The sequence below is a fragment of the Manacus candei genome, unplaced genomic scaffold (genome assembly GCF_025592945.1).
Source record: "Manacus candei isolate 608988 ecotype Guabito, Panama unplaced genomic scaffold, ASM2559294v1 h1tg000014l, whole genome shotgun sequence".
In the NCBI taxonomy this organism is placed as follows: domain Eukaryota; kingdom Metazoa; phylum Chordata; class Aves; order Passeriformes; family Pipridae; genus Manacus; species Manacus candei.
The window spans coordinates 63,468,590-63,482,672 of NW_026138062.1; the positions used below are offsets into that span (position 1 = coordinate 63,468,590).

The window sequence follows — 14,083 nt, forward strand, 5'->3', positions numbered from 1 at the left end:
AAGGGAGATATATTCACCTGCTTATACAGGACTTGGTCAGAAAAACTATACAGATTTCCAATGCAAAATTGCAGATACCCAATGCAAAAGTTACCTCTATCTCAGCACATGACAGTGAAAGCCAGAAATCCATCAAAGGCACAGACAGAAGACAAATAACTTCAAAAGCAAATTTCTCAGAGAAAATACTGTTTGTTAGATATACTGGGTTTGTAGCAAACACTGTAGCAGAGAGCTGCTCCAGCTCTTAGGTCATCCAGGGAAAAGGGAGTGGGAAACAACTGGAGAGTACACTCGGAATGAATCTGCAGCATCTCTCAAAGCAGCAGGATCTCCAAGTTAGCTTCAGAAAGCCTCCATCAAGCAGCATATAAAGGGGGCTGTAGCATTCAGCTACTATGAGGACACAGAGAAGGTAACACAGGGAAAACAGAGATGTTGGATCCATGCTTGTGTCAGAGTGGTGGAGAAAGGGCACTCATTCAGCCTGAAAAAATCATAATTGGAGAGCAGGATGACAATCATTGTAATCCCAAACTCCTGCAAGGTCTCCCCTTCGCCATCTCCCATGGATGTCTAGGCAGTCCACACACAGCATGACAGAGTCAAGAACCAGTACATAGTTTATATCTTACTTAAGCCATTTAAGTAGTATTTAGCTAGAGATAAAAGAAGAAGGAAGTTCTTTTTTTGCCCTGTATTCATCAGATTAATGTATTTTATATCTTCTCTTACTCAGTATAGCAAATGTAGGCTTGTGGCTGGTATACACTCAGGGATACATAAAACTTAGGAGTGTGTTTAACCCAAAGGGCAAAGCTGGCATGGAAAGGGATAGTCCAAAAACTAGCTAATAGTAAGTTGACAACCTCCTGCATCAGAGATGCCCTGGAGCAACCTTTCAGGAGGAAGATGAGGGAAGGAAAACTATCCAATAAAGTGACAGATTTATAAAAGAGATGGTATGACCTGTTTGGCTGTGATAGAAGATAGCTGGGCACAAGGATTTTTATGCAGAGCAAGGTGTTGAATATATCAGTTAAACCCAAATGATGGCTTTTGTTTATTACAGCCTTCAGAGTACTTTCCCATTATCTATCACTGCTTCCAGAAAATTCTTGTAAAAAAAATTAGCTCAGACATATTAAATGTGGGAAGAGAGGAAAAGACAGCACAGGGCGGGGTGGGGAGGAAACATGTGCATGCACTCTGACTCAATGCTGCATCCTTAGTTCCAAACCATCTGAAGGAAAAAAAATATGTATATTAACCTGTTCAAGCAGGAGCATGAACCAAGGGACCAAGTGCTGGCCTAGCTCCAAGGAGAGCAGGGTGCAGCTTAGGTCTTGGCGTGCTGGATGACCTTCACCGAATCCCTTTATCTCCTGAGGTTCCCCATCAGCAGTGATCGTCAGTGTTGGTGATTACAACCCCTTTCCTCAAGGGCTTTGAGATCTACACATTTAAATTACTGTATGAAATAGATCTTATCACTTTGCACAGATTTCGTGACAGAAGATTTCATTGTAAGCCTTATCCAGTACAATACTGTACACTCTTATTCCTACATGAACAACAGGCCCTTGAATATATTCTTTAAAACTGTTTAAGAAGTAAACACTTAAAATGCCTTTTTAAAGATCAGCCTTGGCAATTAAAAAAAAAAAAGGCAAATTTTAATCTAAACTAGAGCAAAATTGCTTAGGCATTCTGAAGTTTATGTGCAAATAGATTGTCACAGAAAAATGGAAAAATAGTTTGCTTTAGATTTTTAGGTCTCTAAAAATTTGTTACCAATATTTTTGAGAATGTGCTGAGCAGCACTGGGGGTAAGACCCCGCAATACCCTTCAAATAAAGAAAGCTTTGGTTTCAGTTGACTCTGCTCTGATTCAGCACCCAAGAGAAAACTCATGATGGGGGTTCATCTTACTTCATTTTTCTTTAATGGGATACCAAGAGCCCATACACAAAGTCAAATGTTAAAATTTCTAGACTGACATTAACTGTCACACTATACAGACAAGGTACTACAATTTCTATCTGTAGGCATTGCCTTTGTATGTTTTCTCTCTTCATCTTGTCCAAATACCCTCGTCCCAGACAAAGAACAAGATGTAGCAACCTGCAATGATATCACACAAGGAACAACTGCGGTACTCACACTTCCCAGGAAAAGTGGACCCATTAGAACTGCACATCTTCTAAAGGCCATGCTGCTGGTTTGGATTATAGCTCCATAGGTGGTTTACCTCTCCATTTACCTTACCTTTTGTCCCAAATGTTTAGGGCTGAGCTTGCACTCACTACAATGGGCTTTGTAGGAACTCAAGGGCTATGTTACTTACTGAAAATAAAGCTGACCTGGCACTCTGGTGAGTATATTAATCACCAAAATTTGTTTTGGCACATACCTTTGTTTTGGGATGTGGAAAACATGGTGTGAATTTGACTTTGTTTCGCTGTATTACTGAATGACTGCATTTCCTTTTGGTACGTTTTATTCCAACTGAATTATTTTCTCCAAACTGCTTTTGTTTTAAAGCTGCTTTCTTTTTGTCGAAGAAACAATAAAATGATTGAAAGAAACTCTCTAACCCAGAATAAAATGTTTCAAGTGAGGTCACATGAAATATATTTTTAATATAGTTCTCTTTGAGATTTTTTTTTTTTTTGAATGACAAATTAATCCAGTATCAGTCAGTCATAAGACTCTCCTCCCACTCCCTGCATGGGACTGCAGACCGATGCAATCAGGCCTGCGGCATTTTATATGCACTTCTGTTTGAACAAACACAATTAAAGGGCAAAGTAAAATACAGGGCAATGGGGTATCAGGGCTTTTGTCTTTACGGGTGATATCCGTGCACTGCCTATACAGTTTGGGCAGCAGTCCAACAGCCAGAGTTGACACAGCTGGCCTCTAGAGGTAGTCTTGCTTTTCCGTAGTGTAAACTATGATAAGGTCTATATTGCAAACCTATGCGGGGACTGAAACAGATTATCACGGTGTATTTGGGAATTATAACCAACGACAATGTAATTCCTGCCATTTGCTGCACTGAGTAGATTTAGATGCAGTTGAGAACATGGCCTGGCATCATTTCCTGCCTGGGAATTTCCTATTTGTTCATCTTTTAATGCCTTCAGTGAGGGAGCCCAGAGCATATTAAGAGGTTTAATAGATACCAGCAATAACAGGTTACATTTGTAATAATTTACATGTTCTAAACAACCTTCTGCCAATAAATTTCATCAATTAATCCTAATGTCCTAAAGCAAAACTGAGTGCCTAAAACACAATACTTAAATTTTTTCTTGAGCTCTCAGATGACTTTTTTCAACTTCTGGTCCTTGCTTTTAAAAAAGAGAATGTGTGTATGGTGGAAAATGTGCCACAGGACTTTGGTTGAAAGGAAGGAGCTACATCATCATCTTGAGCTGCAGAGATGCAACTTCATTCGTAAAATGCGTGAGTAATTATGTGACATAATTACATGGCCTATCCAGGTAATTGCATGTGAAATTGAGCATGGTGTCATGTGCTAATGAGGATTACAGCTACACTTAAATTTTTGTGTTTATGATTTCATTGATTAAGATATTTTAAGTCTGCTCTTAATAGTAAGGGCTATTCAATTGTCTGGTCTAACTACTCCCAGCAGGGTGAAAGTCTACCATCACAGAAGTAGAGCACAAGGCCTTTCCATCACTGACATTTTTCAAGCAGAAATTAAATGTGAGCTCATTCTCCTCCCACTGTTGGTCCAGTTATTCTGTAAAAAGATGCCTAGCAATGATCCATTTCTCTTGTGCCAGTGGAAATCAGGAATAAACAGGAGAAATCAGGAAAATCGCTGAGGTCCTGCTACCACTGTCATGTGTCAATAGGCTGTGAACAGAATGGGAGATAAAGCGTGTCATGTACAAGCTGGGTGTTTAGTGCTGACATATCAGAGTGGTATACAGATGGTTATCCTATTGCCTCAGGGAGGGAGCAGGAGGAAGGTCTGGTAGACCTGTTGTGGCATGGTTTTGCTCCTCATGGTGGTGGAGGGTATGTTCAGCCTCTCTCAGAATGCTGTTGCCCATGTTATTTCGATATATTGTGGAGCCCCAAGGGTTGGTTTGAGGTTGGTGCTCTGCATAATTCCTGCAGAGGCCACTGTCCCCAAAGAACCTGCAGCACACCCTGCTTCCCGGAGGTTGGAGTCACTTGCAACAACCATCATATCTCGGGGGCCTTCTCCCCTACATCAGGCCGGAGGCATGAACTGCATCACCACCCATGTGTAACAGCAGTCCTTCTCCACACTCATCCGCCCTCCTGTCTTCCCTACACTCTGTCATCAAGCACTGGAAAGCAGGGAAGGGTTCACAGCAACAGCGAGGGCTGGTCAGGTGACCCTTCTTGCATCCAGTATTACCTATTGTTACCACCGTCTGTGGGTATGGGAAGGCTGAATAGTCCAGGAGAGTTGGTGGAGGGGGGTGTGCCTGACCAAGGAAATTAGAGACATATTAAAGGTTCATTTACAGGGAAGGTGAGATCATACCTGAACACAGCACCTGGCCTTTCTTTCAAGTTTATAATACTAACACCTGCTAACATTAAAAAAAGTACCCCATTAGGAAAATGATTTCACCCACACTGTCTCACAGTTGTCTTTCACTGGAAAGGCTACATTAGCACCAAAATCTTCTGCTGCTGTGTTCCCACTGGCTACAGTAATACTGGAATCAAGTCTAAATGTGAATATAATTGAGAACTCTTTTGAATAAAATTATGTCATTCAGACATACTGGTTCTAGGAAGTCAGGCTAATGCAATCATTATAGTGGGAGTCTAGAAGTCCAGGGCTGCTTACCTCTCCCCCTGATTTGCCTACTGACTTGTTTTATGACTTTAGAAGCAACTTAACTTTTCCGTGAATCATTTCCTTCAGCTGGAAGATGGATATGATAATGTTTGTTTATTTCAATTAAGTCTTGAGTGGTTTAAAAGGGATTAATTAACCTCCATCAGACAACTTGGAAAGGTACTAATGCATAGTGTTAATAATACTATAATAACCATAAAAATGAGGACAGGGAGGACATTTTAGAAGAAGTTGCAAAGCTTTAAGCTTAGAGGTGTTGTATAGGAAGGGCAGACAGTATTTTGATGAGTGGGAATAGAGAAGCTACTACTGTCATCTAGTCCACTCTTGAGCAAGACAAGTCAGATTCTGTGTATTTATTTATCAGTGAACCACGTGCGTTCTGTTTATTCCTTAGCTGCTAATTCGTTCCATCTAGTTGGGGAATGTTTACATCTGTTCTCATAAAATCTCATTCATACCCTTCACTATTTCAAATAAATTATCCTGGCTCAAATTTGGGTATATTATCTACAGTTAATCCTTTCAAGGGTATCTTACACTGTTAATACATCCAATGCACAGTGTTTGGGAAAATAGACCTAGAAAGAGCATCAAATTTGCAACCTACTCATGGCCAGTATGTTTTTTTTCCAGCACAAATTTGCATTTTGGGAGCTGAAAGTCTGAGCCGATAGTCTAAGTGACTTGAAGCAAATCACTACAATTTCTCTGAAGGCAATTGAGATACATCCATTCACAATAGCCAAGGCTCTAGCCTGCCTTAATAATTAACAGCTGTGTCTGTGTCAAAAATGTACAGTGTGAAACTGTACTTTTTTGTGTATTTTTAACCAAATAATTTAGTGTTAAACTCAGTCCTCATGTACAACTGTGAAAAAGCACCTGAGGGCAGAGTTGATTCTTGTCATAAATGTCATCGGTGTTTTTCTGTAGCTTCCTATAGAAAGAATAAATCTGAGGACCCTTAGGCTATAAGATCTATCTCTTTCCATGAGTAGGCTGGGAGGAAATGGTGCTCCAAAGGTAGATTTTGTGAGTGCTGGTGTGTGTCACCAAGTTATCGCTTAAGTTTGTCAGTGTTTTCTGAGGATTAGGCATTATTATGTCATGCATTTATAGGTTATATCTGCAGTGACTAGAGCCTTGATTTAGTCCTGTTTGGAATACATCCCAATGCACAACTGAACTAAAAATGATCACCATTCTCTGTGCAGTTGACCACTTTCACCACATCATCAATAAGATAAATAATACTAGAACCAAAGTTCTTGGGTGGCAGCTCACTTATCAGTCCTTTTCCACGGAAAGATTGTCATAGTGTTGAACACCTTCTACGTAATAGCTCCTTTCTCTGCGGAGGAGTTATTCCTCTCCAAATATTAGTTTATTTTAATTAGACTCTATCAGTCCCCAAATACACCACTTGGTCTCATCTGTATGCAGCTTCCACAGTTTTCCTTGGTGGATTTATTATGAATCCAGTATTGGTGGTATTTTAGTCTTTGCAACAAGTAGCTGTTTCTAAGTATTGCTCCTAGGGAACTTGTGGTAATGTTTTCAAAAGCACCTAAGAGCCAAGTTCCACTTTCAGTGGTGAGCAAGGTGCAGCACGCAGACAGCCATTTCAACATCTGCCCCCAGCATGATGGAAGTGCAGAAATCTCCCAGCTTTTGGTCACACTGGGCTGCTGAAGAGAAACTCGTGTTCACAGAGCCTTCCGGATATCTCCTACCTCATCTGCATTCATTCAGTATCCCTATGGCAACTAGAGCAGCAATTGCTCACTTCGAATAGTCATCTTAGGACAGTGTTATATCATTTCTTCTTTTAACTAACTTAGCACCTGAAAATAAAAGAGTCAAAGAGCATCAATGACCCGATAGGTCTATGGAAACAACATACAACTACTTAACAGGACCTGGAGATGTCCAAAGACCGCTGCTTGGAACAACTAGACTCAGCAAAAATCTACAGGTGTCTTTTTGGGCAGCACAGGACTTTTCCTTGGCACTAATTAGAATGTGGACAGGGAGAAATAGCCCTTAAATAAGGAAGAAGCATCAAAACTCACATTTAGAGGAGGAGTAGCTTTTATTAAGTCAGTGTATCTGAGGTGTCTTATCTGTAGCATCATTCTTGAAAGGCTTTTGCATCTGTGAACTGAAATTCTTTATCATGGACTCTAAACGGCAATGAAAATTATACAGTGAAGGGCTCAGTCACTACTGGGAGATGTTTCTCTGCTCCACCTTATTACTGATTAGAATCCATATCAATGCTGTGGTGGGTTTGGTTTCATCCAGCTACCGCAGCAACATTATACTGTCTGTGTACCAACACCTACAGGATGTTTTTCTTGTCTCTATCCATAGCCATTTAATGGAAAATGTCTGCTAAAATTCTCAGGTCTTCATAGTTTGCAGAGGTTTATGGTGTTTTGTTTTGAAGATCCATAGCTCAATCCCCAGTGTCAGCAAAGGTGAAGTCTATCAGACCATTTCAAGGCCCCTACGCCACTTTAAATCCAATTTAATTTAATCACATGAAGATACTTTAGTGACGTACAATACTTGTGCTGGGCCTTCTTTTGTTCTTTAAGAGGAGATATAAAAAAATGCCTACATTTTCAGGTCACTTCCAACCTGGGTTATTCTATGATTATACGATTTTGATTTTTTCTAGATACAGTTTTCCAAATTGGTCTCACTTGGATTGGCTCATTTGGATTGGGCTCACCTCCAGTTTGCTCAGATTTCAAGTTGAATACTACATGTGAACGTGCAACAGGTCACAAAATTGTAAGCTTAGCTTAAAGGTTAAAAGGTTTTAAAATAGTAATGTATCTCTTCTTGAGAAATTGTGGCTTTATGCAACACAATGACCTTTGTAATACTCACTAGTAAATTTGGCCATAAGTTTGTAAAATAATGACTGGTTTAGGACTAAGAAATGAATTAAAGTTTCTATGTTTAGTTCCTATCAAAGCTTTATGGGAAAACATAACATCACACATGAGTGAGACACTGGTCCTGACAACACAGTCAGAGACAAGCTGGAAAAATTTCTTCTTTATGAAAGGGTTGGAGTGGTTTTTTTATCTGTGCACCACCAAAAAAAGAGAAAGTTTCAATGCAAGTTATATCTGTGTTTAAAAAAAAAGACAATCAAAGAACACCACACCTTCATGGCTTTAACTCTGAGCCTACCATGTGTTCTCCCACATGAAATGTGAGCGAGAGGAACCTCTGTGGGGGTGTGTGTGTTTGTATACATCTAGTCACACAGATATTTTAAAACACTACTGAAATAAAACATTTGAGGGTGAAATGTGTCCTCTTTGAAGCCAATGGCTAAACACCAACCTAAACATGTCCATCATTACCTGTAATTATGTCTTGAGACTGAAACTCCTAACTTCAGGGAACTAATGGGAAAACCTTCATTTGCTGTCAGTGGAACCAGTCTCTCCTCTCCTAGTTTATTACAGATGGTTCTTCCCATGAAGATTAAGAGAAATTGTAAAAGGTAGGAATAGAAATCAAATTTTCCATTGGTGTATGGGAAATCTGACTGGCAAAAACATTCAGATTTACTGAGATGGAAATCTGAAGATATAAACATGGACTACAATTATTTGAAATATAAACATTATTTAATTCAGAACTGAGAAATGGTGACAATTTTAGCTATTTCACACATTAACTTTTCTTATTTTATAGTTATATGTAAACACTAAAAGTTACAACATAGAAATACATGCTTTTCCAAATTTATACTTCAAAATATATTATTTCTCATTAATTTCCTTTTCATATTATTTTAAACACTGTATTTCCTTGTGAGTTAAAAAATAAATCAGAAAAGAGAAAAGAAATATATAGAGATATGTACATACTTTTATAATCAACATATGTTTAATTAAATTGTATTTTGCAGTGAGGTCAGTCTCCTGCTTCAGAAGATTTCCTGAAAAATACATTTGTGTGGATGAATCATTTTAAGATTCAGCAGTCAGTAGAAGTTGACAGAGGCTTTTCATATGAAATATTACACAACCTTATGAACATCAAAATTATGTGGCAGGAACCGTTCTGTTGAGCACTACAGTCACTTTCCCAGGATCAGATCAATACATTTTCTGTCAAAGAAAAAAAATCTCCTAAAACAACCAGGAAATTTTTTGCAAGAAAATGCTATTTTTTATACAGCTAACAGTGCAATTCCACGCCAATACACATAGGCTCTAACATGCTTTCTGATAGAAGTGAACTGAGGAGGTACTACACAGGTTTTTCAGTACATTTTCACAAAATCAGGCCCATCCTGCAAAAGCTTATGGACATGCTTAACTTTTCACAGAGGTGTTTTTATTTCAATAGGATAAGTGCACATATGTTAAATTTTTAAAAAATCAGTCATACAACATCTTTGGTTCTGATCATAAAGGCAACTGTGTAAGCTCATCCCTTTAAATTGGCTAAATCCCATTTAAAACATGTGAAAGGCTTGTCTTCAAAAACAGGTCTCAAGGTATAGCCAAATTCTGGAAACATTCTGCATATGCATAGTTTTTCAGGGGGGCTATAATTAAAGACTACCTTATTTGATCCCAGTGGATCTAGCCACGGTTGCAGAATTGTTTTTAAAGACTTTTCATGTGCTACCTACAGCTCTTTATGCACAGCTCATGTGGAGGTTTCTGAGTAGCTTTCAAAGAATGTCAAGACCTCTTTCTGTATGATATGATACACAAAGATAAAAGAAAGGGCTGATATTTACTTTTACAGAAATTAGAGTTATTTGAAGGACCAGTCATCATTTGCTCTCTTTGGCTTGGTAGACCTCTATTCTCACTCTCTAACAGTCAATATTCCACCGTATCAGCAAAAATAATTGGTTTCCTGTGTTGGATTTAACATAATTGCATTGCAACGATTGTAATGAGGTGAGGAAATAAAGTAGTTGTTGAATTGGGTCTTTCTTTTTCGAGTTGCAGAATGTGTTTGAACTGTACAAACCGGATTATTTGAGGCACGGATCCCTGCATGCTTAATTTAAATCCAGTAGATAAGAAATTAGCATTTTTTAGGTTCTCTGTTCTTCTAAATCTTCATACAGGAAAGTTAAATGGAACTGTGACACCATATAACTTCAGGCACATATGTAACTCTGACAAAAGACAATCTCCTCAGATTCTGTTTATAGACAGTAAGAGGAGTTGAGCAACCACCAAAAAAAATCCAGAGTGGGTCCAGAACCAAGGGCATCCTGTATGTCTCTTCATCACTTACAAACAAAAACAAAGGAGATCCTACCTAACTGAATATCCATCTAATTTTACTTGTTCTAGGCCTCATAATATATTGCTTACATATTCAAAGGACCCAATCACTTAACAAAGAGACAGCTACAATGAACTTAATCTCCCCATTGACAAATCCTTTGGTTATGAGTCTGTGCACAGACCCACTTAGTCATTCATAGATTCTCCTTGAAAAACTGTGCCTGAAGTTTTACAGTTTTAATCCAAACTAAAGCACACGACTTGATAACAATGCCTTTGTTTGTCCTTCACCTTTTGCAGGAGGCTTAAGGTGCATCACGGCTGCCACTTCTAACAGATGCTCAGGGAAAGACATGGAGTGAGGACAGCAGGACACCCTGTGAAGCAACCACAGAAGATGGCAGTAGCTGCAGTGCCTGGTGTCTCGCACAGGAGTCTCACACGAACCCAAGGTCTGAGTTTTCAATGCCCACCTCCACTTTGGTGGTGCTTACATGGACAATGAGGCCCTGGGAGGGTGCCCTCCTGCTTCCTGATGAGCTATCATCAACCACATCACTTTCAATCAGGCAAACTCAATATGAGTATCTGCTGCTGTCAGTGTCTGAATACCAGCTTGCTCCTCTGTCTAGGAGTAAATTTCTCTGACAGGAAGGACCACTTGTCAGGTCCCAAGGCTGTTTTTTGAACTTCTACCAGTGCCAGAAATTTTTTCAATTTCTTAGTTACCATGCAGACTCCCTGGAGCTTGGGAAAGGTACATTCTCTTTTCTTCTCAGAGGTCATAGTGGTACTTTTCTTCAGTGATGTCACAGTCATCTACAAAACCCATTTTTGCATCTGGGTGATGCAGGCCATGGTGTAAATGACTCAGTCCTCCACTTGCTCACATTCTTCTTGAATTATTGCAAGAAAGAGATAAGAAAAGAAACCAAGACCATGTGCTTTGCCCTCTCTGGGGACATCAGGAAAGCCATAGTCCACTCCAAACATCCTTGGACAAGTTGCACCCACCAGTCTGTAGTACCATTTCATATTAGCCCACCTACAAATTAGGACTGGTGTTGGTAGAGACAACTATCCCCACCCTTAAAAACCCTTGTTTTCATGCAATCCTGTGGCTGGTCCTGGAGTGACAGCAAAAGTGAATGTTTGTGATAAATTTCAACTCAAATTCTCTTCAAACATTTATTTTTGCAGAACTGTGAGGCTTCAAATTTTCATTGTCTCTAGCCAAGAGAGAATGTAAAATGGCTTCATCAGGTGCAGCAAAGAAGCACTTCAGAATCCACCCATAACTCAACAGACACAAAGTAAATGTATTCAATAAATATTTTATTTTGACACATAGTACATATTTGTACTTTAAGCAAATACTATAGCCAAAGGGATGCTCACAAAAACATTGACAAAAAAGAAATAGCAAAGCATAAAATTATAATTTTCCTGAACAGAGATATTTTTGTACTTAGAAGAACTTTTATATTATTCATTGAGTACCATTTATGTGCTCTGTACTCCTAAGAATGTATAGCCAGCCCTGGGATAAATATTTTCAGAGTCATCCATGTGATTTGGAGACTAAGACCTACTGACTGTCAGTAGTTATTAGGTGCTTTTGATGGTGCTACCTGTCTTGTGCAGTCCACAGGGCTCCCTAACTAAACCCTTGAGGCCACTGAGACTTTCTGTTTACTTCAAAGGCTCTGTGTCAGGTCTGTAAGATCTCTACGAGGATATGGGAACGTTTCTGGAACAAGAGACTGCTTTGGACTACAAGGATTCTTTTACTGAGGATAACATCAAACATTTTTAAAGAGATGACACTCACTGCTAAAATGCAAACAGCTGAGGGAGTGGCTCTAGGATAGTGCTGCACGTGCATTTTGTCCTTTCCACTGAATTAAGAAGAAAACCTACAAAAACAACATCCTAGTTTGCTTCAAACTGCTGCAGTCTTCACTCGCACCTTATCCATGGAAACCTCAAGTAATCTTTGGCAAACCTGCAGCATCCTATCAAGACTAGCAAGGGAAAAAAAATGACTCACCTTGCTCTCTTCTGTCTACTCGAATTTAAAAGAATGAGGGCTGCCTTTTGTTATGAAACCCAACCTTGTGGGGATTCCAAGCTGAAGAGCACGAGTGCCTGAAAATATCAGAGAACTGTGCCTTAGCAAGAGAAACAGGGAGTGAGTGGAGGAGCCATTCTGTTGATTTTGGAAGGAGTGGCAAAAGTTCCACTGACTTCAGCTGGGCATGAGCCAGGCCCACTGGGCATAAAACTCCTCTTGGCATGTCTTCCATCTTCCACACACAATACTGACAGGGGTCCTACAGACAAAATTTAATTGATTGTGGCACTCGGACATCACACAGAAATTGTTTCTTTGTGGTAGAGTCTACCCGTGTGTAAAGAGTCAGCACAAACAGGACTATGAGGGACTTGGATGGTACATAGACCTTGTTTTGTTCCTCTGCATAATTGAATTCCACCTTTGGAGAATAAGAAGGGAAGTCTACTTCTTGATGGTTAGTGTTCTCTTACAACACATGATTGATGACTGTTTTTAAAATATTTGCAAAGGCATGTATGTATTATACTAAAGAAAGGTGTTAGTTTGATGGCATTGGGGAATGAAACCTTAGACTTAATCAGAGATAAGAAATAACCCTTTAATACTTTCTTAAAATCTCTAGTTGAAACAAAGATACAGCAGCATCCTACGGCTTCATCAGTCCCCAGCACTACAACTGTTTCCTAACAGATTTTTACAGAGCCAAATACAGAGGACAAAGATCAACAGGATGCTATTATCAAGCACCATGTGCTGGGAAAGAGTAAATGCTGAAACAGTCTGTGCTAGCATCCTTGTTGTATTATCTCTGCATCCATGGATAGTGAGAAAATGAGGACTTCTTAAAGAACATCTAAAGAAATTGACCTTCATCTTATTATTATGCTAAATTACTACTTCATCATACATAAAGGAGTCTCAAAGTGGACTAGGACAGTTGCCATATTGAAACTTCTGAATTTTGTAGGATATTTCTCCTGTCTTTGTTTCACACATACACATACACACATGACTGTTCAGCATGAAAGTTTACTAGCCAGCAATCCACAAAATTTCTCAAAGTACACAGAAGATTTGCAAAAGAAAGAAATTAGTTCCATTGGCAAAGTATGTGTTTGGTTACTGCCACAAGAAAGCAGACTATCCCTACAGACTTCAGTCCAGGGATGACAACCTGGCAAAAACACACTCCGGACTTACTTCAGTGTCATTGTAAAAGCTCTGAAAAAAGCTGGAGAACAGAAGAGGTCAAAACAATGTTTTAGAAGAGAGTTTGTATTCTAACAAAAACAGCAACAAGATTTCACCAGCTGGGTCTTTTCTTGGGAAGACACTGAACTGTAACAGGGAAGGTAGCAACCACACAGTTTTTTAGTCAAAACCAAATAAGAACCTTGGAGAAAGTACATTATTATTAATAGTAACAGGAAAATGCTTAAAAAATATTTGGGCCCTTTCATTAAACCATCGCAGTTGATTACATAAAAACTAGTTTTGAAGAGGGATTCTCTATCTGTTACTTGCCCTAAACCATAAAGGAGTACAGATGTGAGGAAACTCATTTTTCCTCGATTAAAAGTGCTACTGAATTGTGTTCAGCATAAGGAGAGATACTGAAATAAGAAAAGCAACAAAACAAACTAGTGGGAACAACAATGGGGGCAATTTCCATCCATGTGTTAGCAGGGTGAAAAAACAGTACAGAGAAAAGATAAAAAGAGAAGTGAAGGTGGCAGCAGAAATACATGAAACAGAGTGTGCCCATATTCCTACTTGAGTGTGTCTTGGAGTACAAGGGGCGTTCCAGCCTTTCCTACCATGACAGAACGACTCAGCAGG

General features: G+C 39.2%; 2 long non-coding RNA genes across 4 annotated transcripts; one reads left to right on the forward strand and one right to left on the reverse strand.

Moving 5' to 3' along the window:
- Positions 1-8,828: 8,828 nt before the first annotated feature.
- On the reverse strand, positions 8,829-10,918 carry LOC127468160 (uncharacterized). Of its 2 annotated transcripts, none has more exons than XR_007903422.1 (3): positions 10,662-10,918; positions 10,459-10,544; positions 8,829-9,021 (listed from the first exon to the last, which is right to left on the reverse strand). It is a non-coding gene; the product is annotated as an uncharacterized LOC127468160 (long non-coding RNA). The 2 variants fall into 2 exon arrangements; XR_007903423.1 differs by having other exon boundaries at positions 10,641-10,918.
- Positions 10,919-11,011: 93 nt separating this feature from the next.
- On the forward strand, positions 11,012-11,520 carry LOC127468158 (uncharacterized). Of its 2 annotated transcripts, none has more exons than XR_007903419.1 (2): positions 11,012-11,234; positions 11,368-11,520. It is a non-coding gene; the product is annotated as an uncharacterized LOC127468158 (long non-coding RNA). The 2 variants fall into 2 exon arrangements; XR_007903420.1 differs by having other exon boundaries at positions 11,012-11,228.
- Positions 11,521-14,083: the final 2,563 nt, after the last annotated feature.